The 21,308-nt window shown below is 46.3% G+C and overlaps 1 protein-coding gene across 1 annotated transcript in view; it reads right to left on the bottom strand.

Annotated features, from left to right (window-relative positions):
• The window catches only part of SPTAN1 (spectrin alpha, non-erythrocytic 1), a gene marked incomplete in the record, with an annotated part of 2,849,969 nt that overhangs the window by 581,281 nt on the left and 2,247,380 nt on the right, over positions 1–21,308 (bottom strand).

Raw genomic sequence — 21,308 nt, 5'->3', positions numbered from 1 at the left:
ACTCCAGAAAGCACATCAGTAATGCAAGGCTTTAACAAACATTCGTAAACAGAGTTGTTCGTTTCTGTCTTTTCATATTTTACTCTGTGGTGACTGTGAATCCTGGCCATCTACAACAATTTTATGACATGGCTTCTACCTATAGAAAGCATCTGAGTCAAGCAAACAATAGCGGAAAAAAGAAGTTATGTACTCACCATAATGTTCCATCTGAGTAGTTATACTTCATTTTATGCAACCTGTGGGTATTTGGATCCATATCAGATATGAGCCGGCAACTTTTTCAAGCATCTGCTCCAAGCTCCTCCCCTTACCCATAATCCACTCACATCTTCTACCTTCCCTCAGATCGAGTTTGCCACTAACCAAACTATCAGCAACTCAATAACATCACTAACCTAGAACAGGTTCGGGGGAAGGAGGGCAGGACGGTTGCAGAAAATGAAGTCTAACTACTCAGATGGAACTTTATGGTGAGTACATAACTTCTTCATCTGAAGTAGTTAACGTCATTTATCTGCAACCTGTGGGACAGAGTCCCCAGCTACCAAAACTCCTGGGAGGCCCTCATGGAAGGATATTCCTGAGCACCACAGAGCCAAAGGATGCTCTCCCTCTACAGATCAAATCCAACTTATAATGAGAAATGAATGTATGTGACCATGCCCAGGTCGCTGCTGCACAAGTATCATCCAGTGAAACCCTAGACCAAAAAGCAGCAGAAGTCGCCATAGATCTGGTAGAATGAGCTTTAACAGGACCAGGCGGGGACAGACCTTTGTCCTTACAGATCTGCAGTATACACTGTGTAATCCATCTAGCTAAGGAGACCTTGGATATGGCTTTGCCCAAGGACACGAATAACTGGTCAGATTTACAAAAAGGTTTAGTTCTGTGTAAATAGAAACTAAGCTGTCTATGAACATCTAGAAAATGCAGTTTATATTCACCCTTGTTCTGAAAATTTGGAAAGAAAACAGGCAGGTTAATCATCTGATTAATGTTAGACTCAGAAGCAATTTTTGGTAAGAAGGAAGGGTTAGTACGGAGCAAGACCCTGTCTTTATGAAAGATCAAGTAAGGGGGCACGGCAAACAAAGCTTGAATCTCAGAAACTCTCCTGGTCGAAGTAATGGCCACTAAGAAAGCTGTCTTCCAGGACAAGAACTTCAAATCTACTGATGCTGCAGGTTCAAAGTGAGGAGCAACTAGCACCTGCAGAACTAGGGTAAGGTCCCAAGGAGGGATCAAGTCCTTAACCGGAGGGCATAAAAGAAAGGTGCCTTTCAGAAAAGCTTTACACAGACTCAAAGAGGCAAGAGCATTCATATTTTCGCCGACATGAAAATTATAGATGGCCGCCAGTTGCACTTTTACCATGGAGAAACTAGCCCCTTGTTGGAAAATATTGGCCAAAAACTCCAACACTGCAAGAACCAGGGCTGTAAAGGGATCTAGGTTCCTCTAAGAAGCCCAAATAGAGAAAGGTTTAGATTTGCTGTGGTAAATCTTCCTAGTGGAAGCCTTGTGGGATGCTACCTGAATAGTCTTTACTAAAGATGACAGACCGGGAGTCCTGACAATCAGGGGAACTGGAGCAACCAAGCACTCAGCTTGATGCTGTCCAGGTTGGGCGGACAGGTGCCCGAGGGATGAGAGATGAGATCCGGTCAAGGATCCAGAATCCAAGGAGGAGTTAGAACATGAGACCAGGGGAAGGGAAACCACACCCGACGAGGCCAGAACGGGGCAATGAAGATCACTTTGCTCCCCAGTCGGCAAGCTTTCTGAAGAAACTTCGTAATGAGAGGTAACGGGAGGTAAGTATACAGTAACCAGGGAGGCCAAGCATGGACTAGAGCATCTCTGGGGGAGTCCCCTGGCAAGGGGATCAGAGCGAAGAACTTGCTGCACTTTGCACTGGAAGGAGATGCAAAGAGATTGCAGCAAGGCTGACCCCACGTAAGGAAGATCTCCTCTGCTATCGATCATTTCAGAGACCACTCATATGGCATTAGAATAGCCCGACTCAGTCTGTCCGCTAAAATGTTGGAGCGTCTCGGAATGTGCGTTGCAATCAGAAACCAACTGGTGGAGATTGCCCACTCCCACTCTCTCATAGCCTCGTGACAGAGAGGGTAAGATCTGGTTCCCCCCCTGTTTGCTGATGTACCAGACAACAGACATGTCTGTCTGAACAGCAGTCATCCCCGAGGGAAGAACAGTGTGAAAGGCTTGCCACGCTAAAAGCACTGCCCTCATCTCCAGAACATTGACATGCAATCTGGTCTCGGTCTGGGACCACATGCCTTGGACCATCCTCCCCAAATAGTACCCCCCCCCACCTGAGCTGGGAGGCGTCCGTGGTCACTGTGGCTTGGGCTGTGGTGCTATGAAGGGTCGCCCTGCTAAGATTTCCAGTGATTGGAACCACCAGGGAAGAGACGCCTTGCAGGCTTTGCTGATTCGAATTGGATAATCCATGGGGAGGTCTAGCCAAGACCACTGTACTGCAAGGGCCCACTGAAGCACTCGCATGTGAAGGCACACACAGGGAAGGATCGAGATTGCTGCGGCCAAGGATCCTAGGGCTCGGAGAACGTCGCCCGCCATTGGCAGCCTGGGGCCAAGGATCGCTGATACATGGGCCTGTAGGCTCTGGACCCTGTCTCAAGTTAGAAAGACTTTCAATTGGAGCGTGTCCAGTCATGACCCCATAAATTCCAAGATAATGTACCGGGTTCAAGAGGAACTTGGGAGACATTGATGGTAATCCCTAGGTTGACTGCAAGATGCAGGAAGGAGTCTCTGGCCATGCAAAGACAACGTTTGGTGGCAGCAGCAAGGAGCCAATTGTCTAGGTAAGGAAACACCTGAATTCCCTGAAACCTCAGGTGAGCCACTATGACTGCCATAACCTTGGTTAACAGCCTGGGGGCTGTGATGAGACCGAAGGGTAGAGCTCTGAACTGGAAATGATTGGCTCGCAGCTAGAAGCAAAGGAATCTCCTGGAGCTTCTGTGAATTGTGATATGGTAGTAAGCATCCTGGAGGTCTATCAAGAACATCCAATCGCATTCTCGGAGATAAGGTAGAATGGACTACAGGATGACCATCCGGAATTTCTGCTTGGCTACAGTCAGGTTCAGGGTTGACAGGTCCAATATGGGCCTGAGGTCCCCCGTCTTTTTTGGCACTAAAAAGAACCTGGAGTAAATGCCTAATCTGGATTGATCAGGGGGGACTTTTTCGATGGCTCGTTGCGAAGCAGCTTTGAAATCTCTTGCGCTGCCGCCTCCCTTTGAGAGGGTGGAACATCTGGGAGGTGCTTTGGTTGGATGGGAGGAGTAAAGTACAGTTGTGTACACTTACCATAAATGTAGATGTTCGAGTGTATTCACAGTTGCAGTCATTACATTTGGGTAATCTGCTTGCAGGTTGCCCTCAGATGGCCTGATTAACAAATTCTTGGGCCCTTCCTTGGTTGCTGTGGGGTATAAAACATGCAGCAGACGCCATTACATCAGTTTTTCTTGCCCCAAATGTCAGGTACCCCCCGAATGGGAAGCAATTAAATATAAAAGTACAACGATATACCTCCAACAAAAAAGCAAATACACCAAAAAGGCTTTTAAGCATAGTAAAGGAAAGTAGAGGTATAGCCAAAAGAAGTTAGCGGGCTGGAGGGAGGGTAACCAGGCCTGCAACAGTGAATACACTCGAACATCTACATTTATGGTAAGTATACACAACTGTACTATGTTCTTCGTGTTTCACTGTTGCAATCATTACATTTGGGTAGATTCCCAAAGCTATGGTTGGGAGGCGGAGTTTTTATAGCATTAGGACCAGCAATAAGGCCCTGCAAGACAGCAGTGGCAAAGCCAGCACTGGATTTAGAGAAAACTGGCAAAAGATAATGCTTGGTGAAAGTATGTACAGAACTCCAAGTGGCAGCGTCTAGGATGTCCCTTGTAGGAACACCTCTGAGAAAGGCTGCAGAAGTAGATGCAGCCCTGGTGGAGTGAGATCTGATCCCCTGGAGGATAGGATTTCCAATGTGCATATAACAGAAATGAATTCAATCGCTTATCCAATTTGAAATGGTTTGTTTTTAAATAGCCTTCCCCTCTGCCCCTGCAGCAAATGCTACCAGCAGCGGTTCCGATTTTCTTCGAGGTTTAGTCCTGTCCAAGTAGAATCTAAGTTGTCTATGCACATCCAAGGAATGCAGAATCCATTCCCCTTTGTTCTGTGGATTGGGAAAGAAGGTTGGCAAATGAATGGACTGATAAAGAGCCACACTAGATACCACCTTGGGCATGAAAGATGGATTGGTTCTGAGGGACACCCTGTCCGCATGAAAGATGATGAAAGGCTCCACTGCCATAAGGGCCTGTAATTCAGATACCCTTCTAGCTGAAGTGATTGCTAATATGAAAGCGGTTTTCCAAGAAATAGATTTTAGGTCTGCAGTAGCAGCTGGTTCGAAAGGAGGTAGAGTGAGTTTCTCCAAAACAAAGTTAAGGTCTCTGGTTGGGGTTGGAGCTCTCCTGGGTGGTCTTAAATTTTTGGCCCCTCTGAGGAACTGCTTGAGAAGTGGATGACAGAAGAGGGGGGGGGTTCTGTGTTATAATGAGCTGAAATGGCTGAGGCATGGATTTTAATGGAGGAAAAAGGCAGTCCCTTCTGAAGCATCTCAGTTGAGCATTGTAAAATCTGAGGTAAATTGGGCTCTGCTGTGCACATCCCTTGAGATTGGTTCCAGGCACAGAATCTTTTCCATTTTTCAGCATAGGATTTTCTACTGCTAGGCCTCCTTGCCTCTAAAATGATATGTATGACAGGTTTACTGATGGATGGTAAAATGTAAATAGCTAGGCTGCAAGGTTCAGTGTTAGAAGTTGAGGGTGCAGAATCTGGTTCTCCTGTTGAGACAACAGGGAAGTAGACTGAGGCAGGTGCCATGGGGATAACCGTGACACACTGCGCAGGAGGGGGTACCAGTGTTGGCGTGGCTAGTCTGGAGCAATCAAAATCATCCGTGGTTTGTCCTGTTTGATTTTTAGTAGTACTTTGGAGAGCAGAGGCAGAAGGGGGAAGGCATAGACTGATGGGTTTTTCCAGCTGAAGGACAGAACATCCACTTTCCAGGCTTGTTTGTGAGGAGTCCTTGTGCAACATTTGTCCAATTGGTAGTTCTGGGGAGAGGCAAACAGATCTATATCTGGGCTCCCCCATCTGCTTCTAAAACATGTTGAAAATCCTTGGTTCCAGTTTCCACTCGTGTGGGTCCATAAGGTTTCTGCTTAGTCCGTCTGCCAGTGTATTTAACTTTCCTGGCAGGAATTGAGCTTGTAGGTGCACTTGGTAGCTCAAGGCTGTGTTCCACAATGCCATGGCTAGTCTGCAGAGGGGGTAAGAATGTGTGGCCCCCTGCTTGTTTGTGTACCACATAATAGTGGTGTTGTCCGTGTTTACCATTAGTTGTCCTGGAAGAATGTGGTCCTTGAAGGCTGTCAGAGCATTCTGTACAGCTAACATTTCTTTTCGATTGATATGCAGGTGCATTTGACTTTGGTTCCATTTGCCCTGAATGCACTTCCCTGCCAGGTGAGCCCCCCATGCATGGTCTGATGCATCTGTTATTGTTTGGGTGGCAGGGAGTGGTGTGAAAGGTAGTCCCTTGTTTTTGGTGGCAGGCCTCTGCCTACCAAAGGAACTCTAGGCATAGGCAAAGTATGATAGGAATCATTGCTTCTAGATCCTGAGAATGCTGACACCATAGGCTTTTTAGATACCACTGTAGTTTCCTCATATGCAGTTCTTGCATATGGAATTAGAAGAATGCAGGAGGCCATGAACCCCAAGGCTTGCAGTATTTGTCTTGCAGATAGCAGGGTCTTTGCGGCCACTTGTTTGAAGTAGGTTGTCAAATGAATTTGTTTCTCTGGCGTGAGGTAGGCCATCTGGGAAGTTGTATTCAAGCTTGCTCCCAGGAAAATAATTTGTTGGCAGGGTACCAGGTGTGATTTCTTATAGTTTATGGTGTACCCAAAACAAGTTAGAACCCTTTGCACAAAGGCCAGATAATTCAAAAGTATGTCATGGCTTTCTGCCTGAATTAGACAATCATCCAGGTATTGGTATATTTGAATATTTCTTTGCCTGCAAAATGCAGTAACTGGAGCCAGGCACTTTGTGAATACCCTGGGCACAGTAGACAAGCCAAAGGGCAGTGCAGAGAACTGATAATGCAAGTAGCCTGCTTTGAAGTGTAGGTATCTTCTGCAAGATTCCCTGATTGGGATGTGCAGGTATGCTTCTTTTAAGCCTAGCATATGAAGTAACTGGTGAAGAGTCAGTGTCTTGAATTTTGAAATTTCCAGAAAGGTGTTTAGAGTAGACAGGTCCAGGATAGGATGCCATGAATTGTCTTTTCTGGGTACCAGGAAAAGTCTCGAGTAGAATCCTTGTCCCTTTTCCTCTTCTGGTACCAGCTGAATAGCCCCCATGCTTAAGAGAGAAAGTACTTGTTTTTGGGCCTCTGCCCACTGATTTGGGGGTAGGTCCGGTCACACGCTTGGTGTTGGCAATGTATGGAAGTGAAATCTGTATTCCTGGGACACTATATTTAAAACCAATTTGTCCTGGGTAATGAGTTCCCAGTTCTTTGCATGAAGAGCAATCTTTCCCCCCAAAGGTGCAGTCAGTTGATAAGTGCTTGCAAATTTTAAAAAGGAAGTCATTGGGACAGATTACCATAGGGGGAAGTCTTATTACTCCTAGATTTGGAAGTGGAGGCCCCCCACTGTTTAGTCCTGTGTGTCCCCTGGGACTGAAACCTGGGGTTTTTGCTGTGTCTGGGTTTGGCTTGAGAAGTCCTGGAGGGGGCTGGAAAGGAACAATTCTTAAAAGGCCAGCGCCTACTAAATCTAGGAGGCTGAACTTGTAAGAAATATTTAACAGTTTGCATAGATTTAGCTTTACCTTCCATCTTTTTAAGAACTTCCTTAGCCTTGTTGTCAAACAGGCAGTCCTGATTTAAGGGAGCATCCAACAATTTAGCTTTAACATGATCAGGCAAAGATTGCTCCTTAAGCCAAGCATGCCTTCTGAACACAGACCCAGTAACAGCGGCCCTGCAAGAGGCCTCTAATGAATCAAAATCACATTACATAGTATGTTTTCCAACCTGTTCAGCAGAATGCATTAAATCCTGTAATTCTTTATTTTCAGCACAGTCAGGAATCAACATCATTTTCTGTTTAAGCAATCCAATAACATGTTGCTGATACTTTAACATAAGAAACTGGCAATTTAAAGCCCTAATGGCCAAGGTTGCAGAAGTGTAAACCTTCTTACCCCACCTATCCAGCGCCCTGGAGTCTCTATCAGAAGGGGTAGGATTTTTAGCAGTAGAAGTTTTAATGCCCTTGGGCCCCTGTGAAATAGTCTCTGGATCCGCAATAGGATTTTTAAAAAGAAACTTGTGTGATTCAAGAACCCTGTAGTATCTGTCTCGTTTTCTGGGAGCAGGAGGCAAGGAATCGGGACAAACTAGATTCAGAAAAAGCATCAACAATGTCTAGTACAGGAGGAATAGCTAAAGGCCTATGATTTGTCTTCTCCGCTTTTGGAGGTAGAAGCACCCCATTGTTTAGGCCTGTATGAGCCTTGGGGCTGGGATCTGCCTCTGGGGAGTCTGTATCTGCCTCTTTGTGGCCTGTCTGACACTGGAAAGGACCAATTCTTAGAAGGCCAGTTCCTGCTAAATCTGGGTGGCTGTACCTGTAGGAAATCCTTAACTGCATAGATTTTGCTTTACCCTCCATTTTCTTCAACACCTCTTCTGCCTTAACACCAAACAAAGTATCATGCTGTAATGGAGCATCCAATAATTTTGCTTTAACATGATCAGGCAGATTTTGTTCCTTTAACCAAGCATGCCTTCTAATGACAGAACCCGTGACAGCGGCCCTGCAAGAGGCCTCCAGTGAATCAAAACCACATTGCAAAGTATGCTTTCCCACTTGTTCAGCTGCATGCAATAAATCCTGCATTTCCTTGTTATCAGAACATTCAGAATTTGTCATCATTTTCTGTTTTAGCAGTGACATTAAGTATTGCTGATATTTAAGCATATGAAACTGACAATTTAAAGTCCTTACAGTCAAGATAGCAGAAGTGTAAACTTTTTCCCCCCATCTGTCCAGTGCCCTAGAATCCCTATCAGAGGGGACAGAGTTTTTTTCAGTGGAAGCCTTGACCCCTTTGGGACCCTGAGATATAGTTTCTGGGGAGATATAGTTTCTGGGTCAGCAGCAGGGTTTTTATATAGAAATTTATGAGAATCTGGAACCCTGTAGCATCTGTCTGGCTTAACAGGTGCAGGGGGTAAAGAGTCAGGAGACAGGCCGGGCTCTGAAAATACATCATCTACAATGTCTAGAACAGGTGGAATAGCAAGAGGTCTATGCTGAGGTAGTAAAAGAAAGTCTCTGAGCCTTGTCTTTGATTCTGAGTAATCTTGGCTCTCCCAGTGAAAATGCTCCCTCATGGTATGCAGGGTTTCCCCAAAAGAATAATCCTCAGGAGGAGAGGCTGAAGGAATAGATTCTTCAGCATTGGAATCCTCATAGGGAGGAAGAGAGCATCCCTGTTCAGAAGAGGAGTCAGAGGAAATGGAAACCTGATCAGAGGAATCATAATCAGTGTCTTGCCTAGGCCTTTTGTCAGGAGGGGGATGGGAACCCCCTGATTAAAGTAATAAGGTCTTCGGCCATTTTAAGCGCCTGTTTCTTTGGCATGGATGACTGTTCTGGAGAATGCTGCACTTGTTTCCTTAACTGTAATGGTGTTTTTGACTTTGCCTTTGCTGCTGTAGTAGCTTTAATTGTAAGCTGTGAAGATCTGAAAACACCCTCAGAAGCCGGTGCCTGCTCAGCGGCTCCAGACCCATCTGAGGGTATAGTTTCTGTAGGCCCAACACTTTGAGTTTCCACAAGCCTCAGTGTTTCCACGTGGCTTTCAGTTACGGCCTGTGGCTCTGAGGTAGCGGGTGTCAGGGGCTGCAAAAGCGCCTCACTGAGAACCGGCGACTGGCCTAGAAGAGGCTTCGGCATCGGTTTTGGACCTCGGATGCCTGTCTTTTTCTTTGTCTTTGCGTTTTTTTATACATTCCAGTCGTTGGTTGTTCTGACGGCATTATATAATTAAATCTTCATCCAAAATAATGTAATGCAAAATCAAACCGACATTTAACAGGGCGTTTATTGAATCTAGCACAAAACTGACAACTGAGAACGTCGTGGTCAGGGCCTAGGCAAGGAATGCAGTAAGAGTGAAAGTCCTTATGAGGTATTTGCTTCCCACACGAAATACAATTATTAACTTTTACTGACATCGGTCTGAAGCAAGAAAAAGTTTCCCCAACAGGGTACTTAGCTTTATTGAAGACTTGGTTCTGAAATTAAATTTTGAAAACCTCAGGAGTCGGCCGACCGGCACTTGAGAACTGCTTTTGCTTCGGGCACCGCGCGGCAAGTAAGACTGAAGAAAATGGCGTCGGTTGCAACTTTTATACCCCTGGCGCACTGACGGCAGGGAAGAGGCGACAGCAACAGACGCCGGACCAAGACTTTAGAACTCGGGTCGCCTGCCAGCAGGATAACCCAAGTGTAATGACTGCAACAGTGAAACATGATGAACATCTGTGTAGGTCTGAAAACACTCTCAGAAGCCGATGCCTGCTGAGCGGCTCCGGACCCATCTGAGGGAATAGTTTCCGAGTGTCCAATACCTTGAGTATCCAGAGCCCTAGTCAGCTCCACTTGGGAGTCAGAAGCAGCCTGTGGCTATGAGGTAGTGGGCATCAGGAGCTGCGAAAGCGCCTCACTGAGAACCGGCGACTGGCCTAGTGGAGGCCTCGTTGCCGGTTTTGGACCTCGGATGCCTGTCCTTTTCCTTGTGTTTTTTTATATACTCTGGTTGTCTGCTGTTCCGACTGCATTATATAATTAAATCTTCGGCCAAAGTAATGGAAGGCAAAATCGTACCGATGCTTAATAGTGCGTTGGTTAAATCTAGCACAAAACCGACAGCTAGCAACGTCGTGGTCTGGGTCTAGGCAAGGAATACAGTAAGAATGAAAATCCTTATGAGGTATTCGCTTCCCACAAGAAATACAATCGTTAACTTTTTCTGACATCGGTCTGGAGCAAGAAAAAAGTTTCCCCAACAGGGTACTTAGCTTTATTGAAGACTTCAGATCTGAAATTAGATTTGAAAATCTCAGGAGTCGGCCGACTGGCATTTGCGAACTGCTTTTGCTTCGGGCACTGCACGGCAAGAAGGACTGAAGAAAATGGCATCGGCTGCATCTTTTATACCCCTGGCGCACTGACGTCAGGGAAGAGGCAACAGCAACCGACGCCGGACCAGGACTTTGGAATTCAGGCAGACTGCGGGTAGTCTGCCAGCAGGATAACCCAAGTGTAATAATGACTGCAACAGTGAAACACGATGAACATCTGGTTTCCTTGGTGATCTGATGTGAAGGATGCCTTTTAAGAACAGTTTAACTTCCAACCTAAAAGCTAAAGCTGGAGACATAGGCAGACATGCAGAGATAGCAGAAAGATGGGCTTTAACTGAAGACTAAAACAGCCCCCATTTTTCATCAATTTGCACAGGCAGGACAAGACCACTGAGACATTCAGTAACAGTGGTTGTAAATCCTTTTTGACACAACAGACGGAAAACCTTTTCCATTTTGAAATGCAGGGTTTTCTAGTTGTGGGTTTTCTGGCCTCCTGTAGTACTTAAAGCACGTCCTCAGAAAAAGGTGTCTGAAGGGAATCACAACCCTATCACCCACTGAGTCAGGTTTAGAGCGGACGTCTGTGGTTGTACTAGCATTCTCTTGTCCTGTGTGAGTAGGTCCATTCTATGGGGTAACTTGTGGAGATAGCTCTTGCTAAATGCAGGAGAAGGGGGAACCAATACTGTCTTGGCCGAAAAGGGGTCGCCAGCAAGATTTTTGGTTGCTCCTGCTGGATTTTCAGCAGGACCTTTTGGAGAAGTGGAAAGGGGGAATGCATACAGAAACATCCCCTTCCAAGAGAAGGAAACAGCACCCACCTTCCATGCCGAGGAATGTGGGATCCTGGCACAAAATTTGAGAAGTTATCTGTGCATGGGGGAGGCAAAGATATCTATCGGAGGTATACCCCATTGCAGGACTAGGTCCAGAAACATATCCCTATGTAACATCCATTTGTAAGACTGAGTCATGGACCTGCTGAGTGGGTCTGCCAAAATATTCTGAGTGGAGGGAATGTAGACAGCCTGAACAAAGACTTCACTCTGCAAAGCTAGCTCCCAGGCCTGTAAAGTCAGCCTGCACAGGAGGTAAGACTGTCTCCCTCACCATTTACTGACATACCAGAGGACCATGGTGTCATCTGTGAACCACCTTAGGACCCCTGAGTAAAGCATAGGCTTGAAGATTTGGAGTGTGAAAATCAAGGCAATCATTTCCTTTATGTTGATGTGCTCCTTTGCTTGGACTGGAGGCCAGACATCTCTGACCTTCCAGGAATCCAGTGCTGCATCAGATCCTAAATCTGAAGCATGCATGTACACCTCCTGAGTGAGGAGAGGTTGCTGTAAGGGTAGACCTGGATTCCTTGCAAACTGAATTATCCACCAGTCTAACTCCCTTTTCAAGCAGGGCAGGAGTGGGATAAAGTCCAGAGGATGGCAGTGTTGCAACCAAACTTCCCTCAACAACCACTGGAACTTTCTCATATGCAACTTGGCTAAAGGGAGCATGGGAAAAGTTAAGGCCATGAACCCAGGAGGTGTAGAAAATCTCAGTCAGAGACTGAAAGGGCAAGAGGTCCTGGAAATAGGAAGTAAGGGAAAGGACATTTTCTGGAGGTAGAGGGGCTAGCATCCTGTCTGTCTGAATCCTGTAGCCAAGAAAAATGTGGTCTTGGGAAGGGGTCAGAGTAGACTTCTGATAGTTTTTCGTGAAACCAAGACTCTCCAGGAGAGACACCGTGAAGGAGAGATTCTCCTGAAGGATGTGTGGGGATGGGGCCTGGAGGAGAGGGTCATCTAGGTAAGGAAAAATCTATATACCCTGTAATCTGCAGTAGGCTATGACAGGAGCTAAGCATTCTGTGAAGACCCTTAGTGCCATAGACAGACCAAAGGGCAAAGCACAGAACTGAAAATATGAGGAAGCAACAGAAAAGCAAAGAAATTTCCTGAACCAGGGGTGAATGGGGATATGAGGTAGGCATCTTTGATGTCTAATGACACCATAAAGGCATGGGGAGGTATGAGTGGAAGAAGGGTGGGTAAGATCAGCATATGAAAGGTGGGACCTTTCAGAAAGGTATTTAGATAGGAAGGTCTAGAATGAGCCTTCAAGGGCCATCCTTCCTGGGAACCAGGAACATCCTGGAGTAAAATCCTTTTCCCACTTGAGAGAGTGGGACTTCCTGAATAGTGCCTTGAGAGAGAAGGCTTGACATGGCCTGGAGGAAGAATTCCAGTTATTCATTTGGGGGTTGTGGAATGCCCCTGAAGGAGGGAAGAGTTTCCCACACAATGGACTATCCTTGGATGATGGAAAGGCCCAAGAGTCCTGGGTTATCTGATTCCAAGCAGGGAGAGAAAGAGAGGCGAACAGACAAAGAAGTTGATGGGCATGGAGGCGGGTAGTCACAGACTACCAGGCTTAGACTTTATGGGCCATTTCTGAGTGGGAGTTGAAGAAGCAGACTTAGAAGGGAGTTGTTTCTTGGAATCCCTCAACTCTGGCAGATGGGAGTCTAGCCAGCTTTCTGACAACAGCAGTTTTGGTAGGGTAATTCCTCTGAAACCTGGGGACAGGGGAAACAAACATATGTTTTAGATCTTGTAGCTCCTTGCCCTTTTTCTTGTAACAATTTAAAATAGTTCTGTAGCAGAGTTTCCAAACAAGGCTTTGTTGTCCTGAGGGGCATCCATGATCTTAGCTTTTATAACATCAGGCAAAACTTACAGCCTGAGCCATGAATACCTTCTCAGGTTGCACTAGCTGAGGCCTCCACAGCACAACTGCATTATTTGAGTGTCTTGCAACCTGGGCTGAAGAACACAGAATGCAAGAGTGCTTAGCTCAGAAAGAACCTTCCCTGTATCTGATAAGAGTGCCAGGGAGTATTTGGCCATATGACTTTGATATAATTAACTGCCCTGAAGGCCAAAGTAATAGAAGTATATACCTTTTTCCCCTAATCTCTCCATGACTTTGCTCTTCTTGTCTGAGGGAAGTAAGGCATTAGAGGACAGTAATGTGGATGTCTTCTCTGCAGAGACTGATATGGTAGCTGGGTCTGCAGAGGGGGCTTTGAAGAGGAATTTGGAGTCTTCAGGCACCTTATAAAAATCCCTCTGGGCACTTGGGGGCTGGAGGCTGGGAGTCAGGCACTTAGAAGCAGCTGTAAAGGCATCTAAGAAGGCTGGTAGGACAAGGGGAATAGAAGATGGAGATGGAGAGTCCATTTGTAGGAGGTCATAGTACCTCTTTTGTATGTCAGACACTTGGCAACAGTCCTATTTGAAGAACTCTTTCATTTTCAGAATAGCTTTTCCAAAGAAGATATCCTCCCCAAGAGAATCCATACCATTAGATTCCTTTTCTGGTGAAGTGTAGCCCAAGGGGGAAGAAACCTGGGTTGAATAAGCCAGGGATTCATCTCCTAAGGATTCCTCATCATCTTAAGAAATATCCTCAGAGGTACTCTTTAAGGGAGTAGAGGGAGAAAAAGCAGAAGAGAGAGGAAGCTATGGTCTGATGTAGGGCCATAAAGGCACTGAATAGGCCTTGGGAGAAGGCCTGTTGATCCAGTGTTTGATCCTGGGGGACCGGAGAAACATGTTTAGTCTTGACTTTTTCTTTTTAGGAGCTTCCATGTGGTGGAAGGCGGACAGGGCAGACGTCGGCCTGCACTCTACGACGTCCGTAGGCACATCCTCCCGCATGATGATTCGGGTGACGCCACGTGGGTCTTCAGTAATTACAAGCTGTGTTTCCCCCCTACACACGAGATGGATGCCAGAGATTCCCTCAAGGACATGCTAGTAGGGTCCTTCATGGCTTCCACTGCGGTACCCACAGGAAGAGCTACCAACTTCGGGATGGCCTCAGAGCCCACAATGACCTCAGGAGGGATGCCTGGAAGAGAGGGAGCAGCAGGAAAATCAGGCCATGGCTTCTTGGTCTTTTTAGGTTTCCGTTCGTCTGAAGGACCAGACACCACCTCCATATCACGGGCAAAAAGCTTAAGGTGCCGATTCTCTAGATATAATTTCAGGGAAGCGAGACGGCTGCAAAGGGTTTTAGGTAAGAAGACCTTACAGACAGCATAGGCAGTATGGTTGTGGTCTGGGCCTAAGCAAAACAAGCAGAGATTGTGCGAGTCCTCATGTGGAATCTGCCTTCCACACTGACACTTGCCCTTCCTAGTTACCATGTAATCACAGCATAATACAGTAGCCAACAAATTAAGGAAAAAAAAACCCCAAAAAACAATAGGGCACTTATCTGAACCAATGTTTGCAACTTATCTGGCGAGCGACAATCACAGCAGAGGATCGGACAGGCGGCAAAAAGTTCTTATGTTGGTATGTGATGTCCACTTTATACCAGACGTCTCTTTATGACTGACATATGCTAGCTGATGTGCCGCATCGCACATGCCTAACAAAAGCATTACTTTTGTATACTGGCAGGACATACAAGTCAGCCGGAGGCAGACTCCCTCATATTATGAATACTGTAGCATATGAATAGAAGGATGACATACATGTGGCAAGAAAGAACTGAAGATGGCCAACTTTTGCCATGTTTATGCCAGGATGTGGGGAAATTCAAAGTAAATGTTATGTGTGGTTGGAGTAGTGGAAAGGGGGCTTGGGGTCAAACTCTGGTCAAAGATGCAAATTAAGCCTGTGGCATAGATCCCTGAAGTTATGACAACAGTAATTCACACAAAGAGCAGCATTTCTCTTCCTTTAAATGGCCCTAGACTTCACAGATGGTGCAAAACAGTAACACTAACAGCTTCATAAAATATGCAAGTCCCAAAACTAAATCTTATATTCTTATCACATAGTACGAGAACTTCTACAGCAGTTTCAACATAATATAAGAGCTAGACCCTCATGTTAGCTAAAGAAATAGCAATATCTTCATGAAAAGAAAAAAAAAAAAAAAGAAAATTCTGCCAGTCTGTTGGTACAGGGTGTACACCTAAACAATCTTCATTACCTGCAACAAAACAACAGTACAGTTGTGTACACTTACCATAAATGCAGATGTTCGAGTGTATTCACTGTTGCAGTCATCACATTTGGGTTATCCCTGCCAGAGTAGCCCTTGGCCAGCCCGAAAACCAGACGTACTTTTCTGCGTTGATTGAGGACTGATGTCTGGTCATCAGCAGTATAAAGTACAGCAGCCGACGTCATTACATCAGTTTTTTTGCCCTAAGGTTCTGGTGGAAGAACCCCACCAGTGGAAAATAAATGCCAAAATGTCCCTTGTAAGGAAAGGAGGACAAGGAAGAATGGTAATAAAAGAAGGATGGTAATAAAAGGAGAAAGAGAAGAAAGGGGGGTGAAGGGAGGGAAACCAGGACTGCAACAGTGAATACACTCAAACATCTACATTTATGGTAAGTGTACACAACTGTACTATGTTCATGTTTCGCTGTTGCAGTCATCAGATTTGGTTAGATTCCCAAAGCAGAGGAAATGAGTGGAGGCAGGGGCTGACTAGGATGCCATGCAAGACTGCAGAGACAAAACCTGCCCTGGATTTGGAGAAGAGAGGCAGGTGGTAATGCTTGGTAAAAGTGTGAACAAATGTCCAGGCGGCAGCCTCCAGGATGTCCCTGGTGGGGACTCCTCTGAGGAAAGCTGCAGAGGTTGAGGTTGCTCTGGTGGAGTGTGTCCTGACCCTCTTGGTGGGAGGCTTTCCATGCTGTTTGCAGCAGAAATGGATGCAGTGTGCTATCCATTTGGAAATGGTTTGTTTGAGATGACTTTGCCTTCTGCCCCTGTAGCAAAGCTAACCAGCAATTGATCAGACTTTCTGAAGGATTTAGTCCTGTCCAGACAGAATCTGAGCTGTCTGTGCACATCTAGAGAGTGAAGAATCATTTCTCCCTTGTTCTGGGGATTAGAAAATATGGTGGGCAAATGAATGAATTGGTTGAAAGCCACATTGGGCACACACTGGACACCACCTTGGGCATAAAGTATGGGTTAGTTCTGAGGGATACCCTGTCTGCATGGAAAATGATGAAGGGTTCCCACAGCCATGAGTGCTTGCAGCTCAGAGACTCTTCTGGCTGAAGTGATGGCCAGAAGGAATGCTGTGCTCCAGGAGATAAATTTTAGATCTGCAGAAGCTGGTTTGAAAGGAGGCAGGGTGAGCTTTTCCAAGACAAAGTTAAGGTCCCAAGCTGGTGTTGGTGCCCTTCTGGGGGGTCTCAAGTTGCTAGCCTCTACAAGGAATGGTCTGATCAAAGAGTGTGAGAAAAGGGGCTGCTCAGTGGGAAAATGAGCAGAAATAGCAGAGATATGAATTTTTATAGGGGAGAAACAGAGACCACTGTGTAGTAAATCAGCTAAGTAATCCTGGATGAGAGGGATGGAGGGCTGTGCCATATTAGCCCCCATAGCCTGGATCCAAATGCAGAACCTTTTCCATTTATCTACATAAGACGTTCTAGTGCTAGGACGTCTGGCCTCACGGACAACATCCAGAACCCATTTACTGAGGGTGGCAGATTGGTTGGGGAATAAGCCAACCTGCCAAACTGAGTATGCAATTGGGGATGCATGAATTCCCCTTCCCTCTGGGTCAGGAGGTTTGGAATCTGAGGAAGATGCCATGGAGGCAGCGGGGACAGACTGTGCAGCAAGGGGTACCAGTGTTGTTGGGGCCAGTCTGGAGCTATAAGAATGGTCCTTGGTTTTTCCTCCCTTATTTTGAGCAGTACCCTGGGGATGAGAGGAAGGGGAGGAAAGGCATAGACCAAGAGACTGACCCAGGGGAAGGACAGGGCATCCGCTTTCCAAGCCATGTAGTGATGCTCCGTGGTGCAAAATTTGCTGAGCTGATGGTTGGTGTGGGCGGCAAATAGGTCGACATTCAGGGCTCCCCATTTCTGATCCATCAGGGTGAAGATACTTTAATTGAGCTGCCACTCGTGTGGTTCCAGTAGGCTTCTGCTTAACTGGTCTGTCAGGGAGTTGAGAGAGCCTGGTAGGAATTGTGCTATCGGGTGCAGTTGCATGGACAAGGCTGTGAGCCAAAGGGTCATGGCCAGCCTGCATAGAGGGTAGGAGTGAGTCCCTCCCTGCTTGTTGATGTACCACATTCACAGTGGTGTTGTCTGTTATGATCTGGAGAATCCCTGGAGAGAGAAGGGTTTTGAAAGCTATCAAGGCATGCTGCACAGCCATCATCTCTTTTTGACTGATGTGCAGGGGGATTTGCTGTGGGCTCCATTGGCCCTGTATGCACCCGCCATCCAGGTGTGCAATCCAAGCATAGTCTAATGCGTCTGTGGTGAGGGTATGGGCCGTGGGGGTGGGGAGATGGGCAGTCCCTTGTGGGAGCATGCTGTTGCCCACCAAAAAAATTTCCTTCTGAGGCAAGGAATTATAGGCAGAAGAGTTTTCAGGTCTTGAGAGTGCTGACACCAAAAGCTCTTTAGGTACCACTGAGGTTTCCTCATATGCAGTCTGGCATATGGAATGAGTAGTATGCAAGATGCCATGAACGACACACCTTACGGGATCTTCCTTGCAGATAAGTTGGGGTCTGGTGGCCAGTTGAGAGAAGCAGGCTGTCAGAAAAGTTTGTTTCTCTGGTGTAAGGTATGCCATCTGGGATGCTGTGTCCAGACCTGCTCCCAGGAAAATTATCCTCTGGGGGCACCAGTTTGGATTTCTTTTTGTTGATTGTGTACCCTATGGAGGTTAGTAGGGTCTTTACAAAGGCCAGGTGCTTGAACAGCTTTTCCTGGCTGTCTGCCTGAATAAGGCAGTCGTCTAAGTATGGGCAAATTTGGATATTGCTTTGTCTGTAAAAGGCAATGGCCGGAGACAGACATTTTGTGAAAAAACTGGGAGCAGTAGATAAGCCAAAGGGAACCGCAGAGAACAAAGTGTTGAGATCCTGCCCTGAAGCAGAGATATTTCCTGCATGATTCCCTGATAGGAATGTGGTGGTAGGCCTCTTTTAGATCTAGGGTGGCTAGCCAAGCATCTTTGGAGAGCATGGGTAGCAGCTGCTGGAGGGTGAGCATTTTGAATTTTGGGATCACCAGGAAAGTGTTTAGAATGGATAGATCAAGGATGGGGCGCCAGGTGCCCTCTTTTCTGAGGACCAGAAAAAGTCTGGAGTAGAAGCCTTGGCCTATCTGTTCTGCAGGAACGTGTTCTACTGCCCTCAGAGAGCAGGGAATGGATTTGCTTTTGAGCCTCTCCCCAATGATTTGGTGGTAGATCTGGGAACCCTTTTGGGGTTGGAAGGGTGTGGAAGGAGAATGTGTAACCCCTGTACACAATGTTCAGAACCCACTGGTCCTTGGTAATGGTGGCCCAGGTGCTTGAGTGAAAGGAGAGTTTTCCTCCTAGGGGTAGGTAAGGGTGGACAGAGGGGAGGTCGGGAGGAAGTGAGTCATTGTGAGTTCTTACCATAACAGGGTGTCTTAGAACTCCCTGGTTTTGAAGTGGAGGCAAGTCTACTGCTTAGATCCCTGCATTCCCTGAGGCACCTGTCTGGGGGGGGGGGGGGTCTGCTTCCATGGGGCCTAGGCTGGGCATGTTTACTCAGAGCAGGAAAGGACCAGTGCTTGGAGGGACAATGCCTGCTGGACCTGTAAGACATCTTTAACTGTCTCCATAGATTTTGCTTTTTCTTCCATCTTTTTTTAAGACCTCTTCTGCCTTAGTGCCAAATAAGTTATTTGTCCAAGGGGGCATCCAACAATTTAGATTTGACATGGTCTGGCAGGGGTTGTTCCTTAAGCCATGCATGTCTTCTAATGGCAGATCCAGTGACTGCTGCCCTGCAAGAAGCTTCTAGGGCGTGAAAACCACAGTGTAAAGTGTGTTTAGTTACTTGACTTGCAGAATGCAGCAAGTCTTGTAAATCTTTAGATTCTGCCCAAGCAGGAAAGGAAGACATTTTTTGTTTAAGGAGTTCCAAGGTATGTTGCTGATATTTCAGCTTATGGAACTGACAATTTAGTGCCCTGATAGCAAGAGTAGCTGAGGTGTATACTTTTTTTTACCCCATCTGTCCAATGCTCGGGAATCCCTGTCTGAGGGGGGAGGGATTCTTAGCAGAGGTTGCTTTAACCCCTTTTTGCCCTTGAGAAATGACCTCTGGGGTCAGCTGTTGGATTTTTAAAAAGATATTTGTGTGAATCAGGGACTCTATAGTCTGGTTTTCTGGGAGCAGATGGTAGGGCATCAGAAGTCAAGTTGAATTCAAGGAAAACATCATCCACAACATCCAGGACTGGGGGGTGGCCAAGGGTCTGTGTTGCGGAAAATCTAGGTATTCCCCGAGTCTCTTTTTGGACTGAGGGTAGTCCTGACTCTCCCATTGGAAATGCTCCCTCAATGTATGCAGGGTTTCCCCAAAGGAAAAATCCTCTGGGGGAGAGGCTGAAGGAATGGAGTCCTCTGCATCAGAATCCTCATAAGTGGAGAGGGGTTGCATGTCTTCATAGCCAGATGCATTAAATTCATCTCACTCTTGTTCAGACAAAACTACAAAGGACAGATCTCTCTTCCTTTTTGAGTGGGGAGTTTGGCTTCCCCTAATCAGCATAAGGTCTTCTGCCATTTTCAGTATTTGAAACAAAGCAAGGTAGCGGGCACCAGCGAGTGGGTCATCGGTTTCTTGGGTGTGGTTTGAACCCTGGGCCCAAGAAACTCTGTTGTTTTTGAAAGAACAGCAGTCGCGAAAGAAGATGTCAGTTTGTGTCAAGATTTGGTAGTGCGAAGGACTTCCTCAAAAGCCAGTGCCTGCTCAGTGGCTCCTAACCCACCCAAGGTAGAGACGACTGCAGTATCCTTAATTGAATAAGAGTTTCACGGAATACTGGACTCCGAAAGGGTCTCTATAGTGGGCTGCGAATCAACTAAAGTGGGCATCAGGGGCTGCAAAAGTGTCCGAGTACCGGAGGACTGATGACTAGCTTAACGGAAGTGTCATCGGTAGGTCTGGACCTGTGCAGTCTGTCTCTGTCTTTATCTTTACATTTTTTTCGGAAGATCTCCTATCGGATGGCTTACCAAAGCCATATCGGAATTCGAGGACTGAAAACGAAAATACCTGTCTATAATAAGGACCAGACGACGGGATAGTTCTGGTGTTGAATAAAGCACAGAAGCGACAACAGGGGACGTCGTGGTCTGGACTTAAGTGATGCAGTAAGAGTGGAAGTCTCAGTGTGGTATTTGCTTTCCACAGGTGAGACAATTATTAACTCTTTCTGACATTGGTTAGGGCAAGAAAAAAGAATCCCCAATGGGGTACTTAGCTTTAGAAGACTTCAACTTCAGTTCGGAAATGAAAACTCAGGCAGCGGCCGACCGGCACTCGTGCGAACTGCTTCTGCTTCGGGCTCCATGGCAAGAAAGACTGAGGTAATGGCGTCGGCTGCCTTACTTTACATTACTGATGACCTCATCTCAGTCCTCAAGCTCCAGCAACCGAAGCAGAAATACTAAGTCTCTGCTATTCAGGTCGGCTGAGGGCTACCCTGGCAGGGATAACCCAAATGTGATGACTGCAACAGTGAAACATGAAGAACATCAGTTAACTACAGAGTGATTACACTAATGCAATCAGCCTGCGTGATACGTGTGTGTGTGTGTGTGTGGGGGGGGGGGGGGGTTGGGATATGCTGCCATGCTAGTGAGCCCCTATGACAGCACTAGGGTAAATGAAACAAACAAAAAAAAAAAGGCAGAAACCGTCTTTGCTACTTTCAGGGTATATGAAAGCATGTAAAAAAAAAAAAAAAAAAAAAAAAATTCATAAACAGCCTTCTGTAACTTCCACAAACTTAAAAAAAAAAAGGTATGACAGAATTAAGCATGAAATAAGGCCCCGAAAAACAGGGATTACCTCAATTGTTCCAAAACTTACTTTGTGTATGGAGAGGGGTAGTCAAGGACTGCCAAGCAAATTTGCCATGGTTGTTCTGAAGTAAAAC

Source organism: Protopterus annectens, chromosome 16.part0 (genome assembly GCF_019279795.1).
Source record: "Protopterus annectens isolate FY-2018-M chromosome 16.part0, PAN1.0, whole genome shotgun sequence".
Taxonomy (NCBI): domain Eukaryota; kingdom Metazoa; phylum Chordata; order Ceratodontiformes; family Protopteridae; genus Protopterus; species Protopterus annectens.
This window is presented reverse-complemented; position numbering and strand designations above follow the sequence as displayed.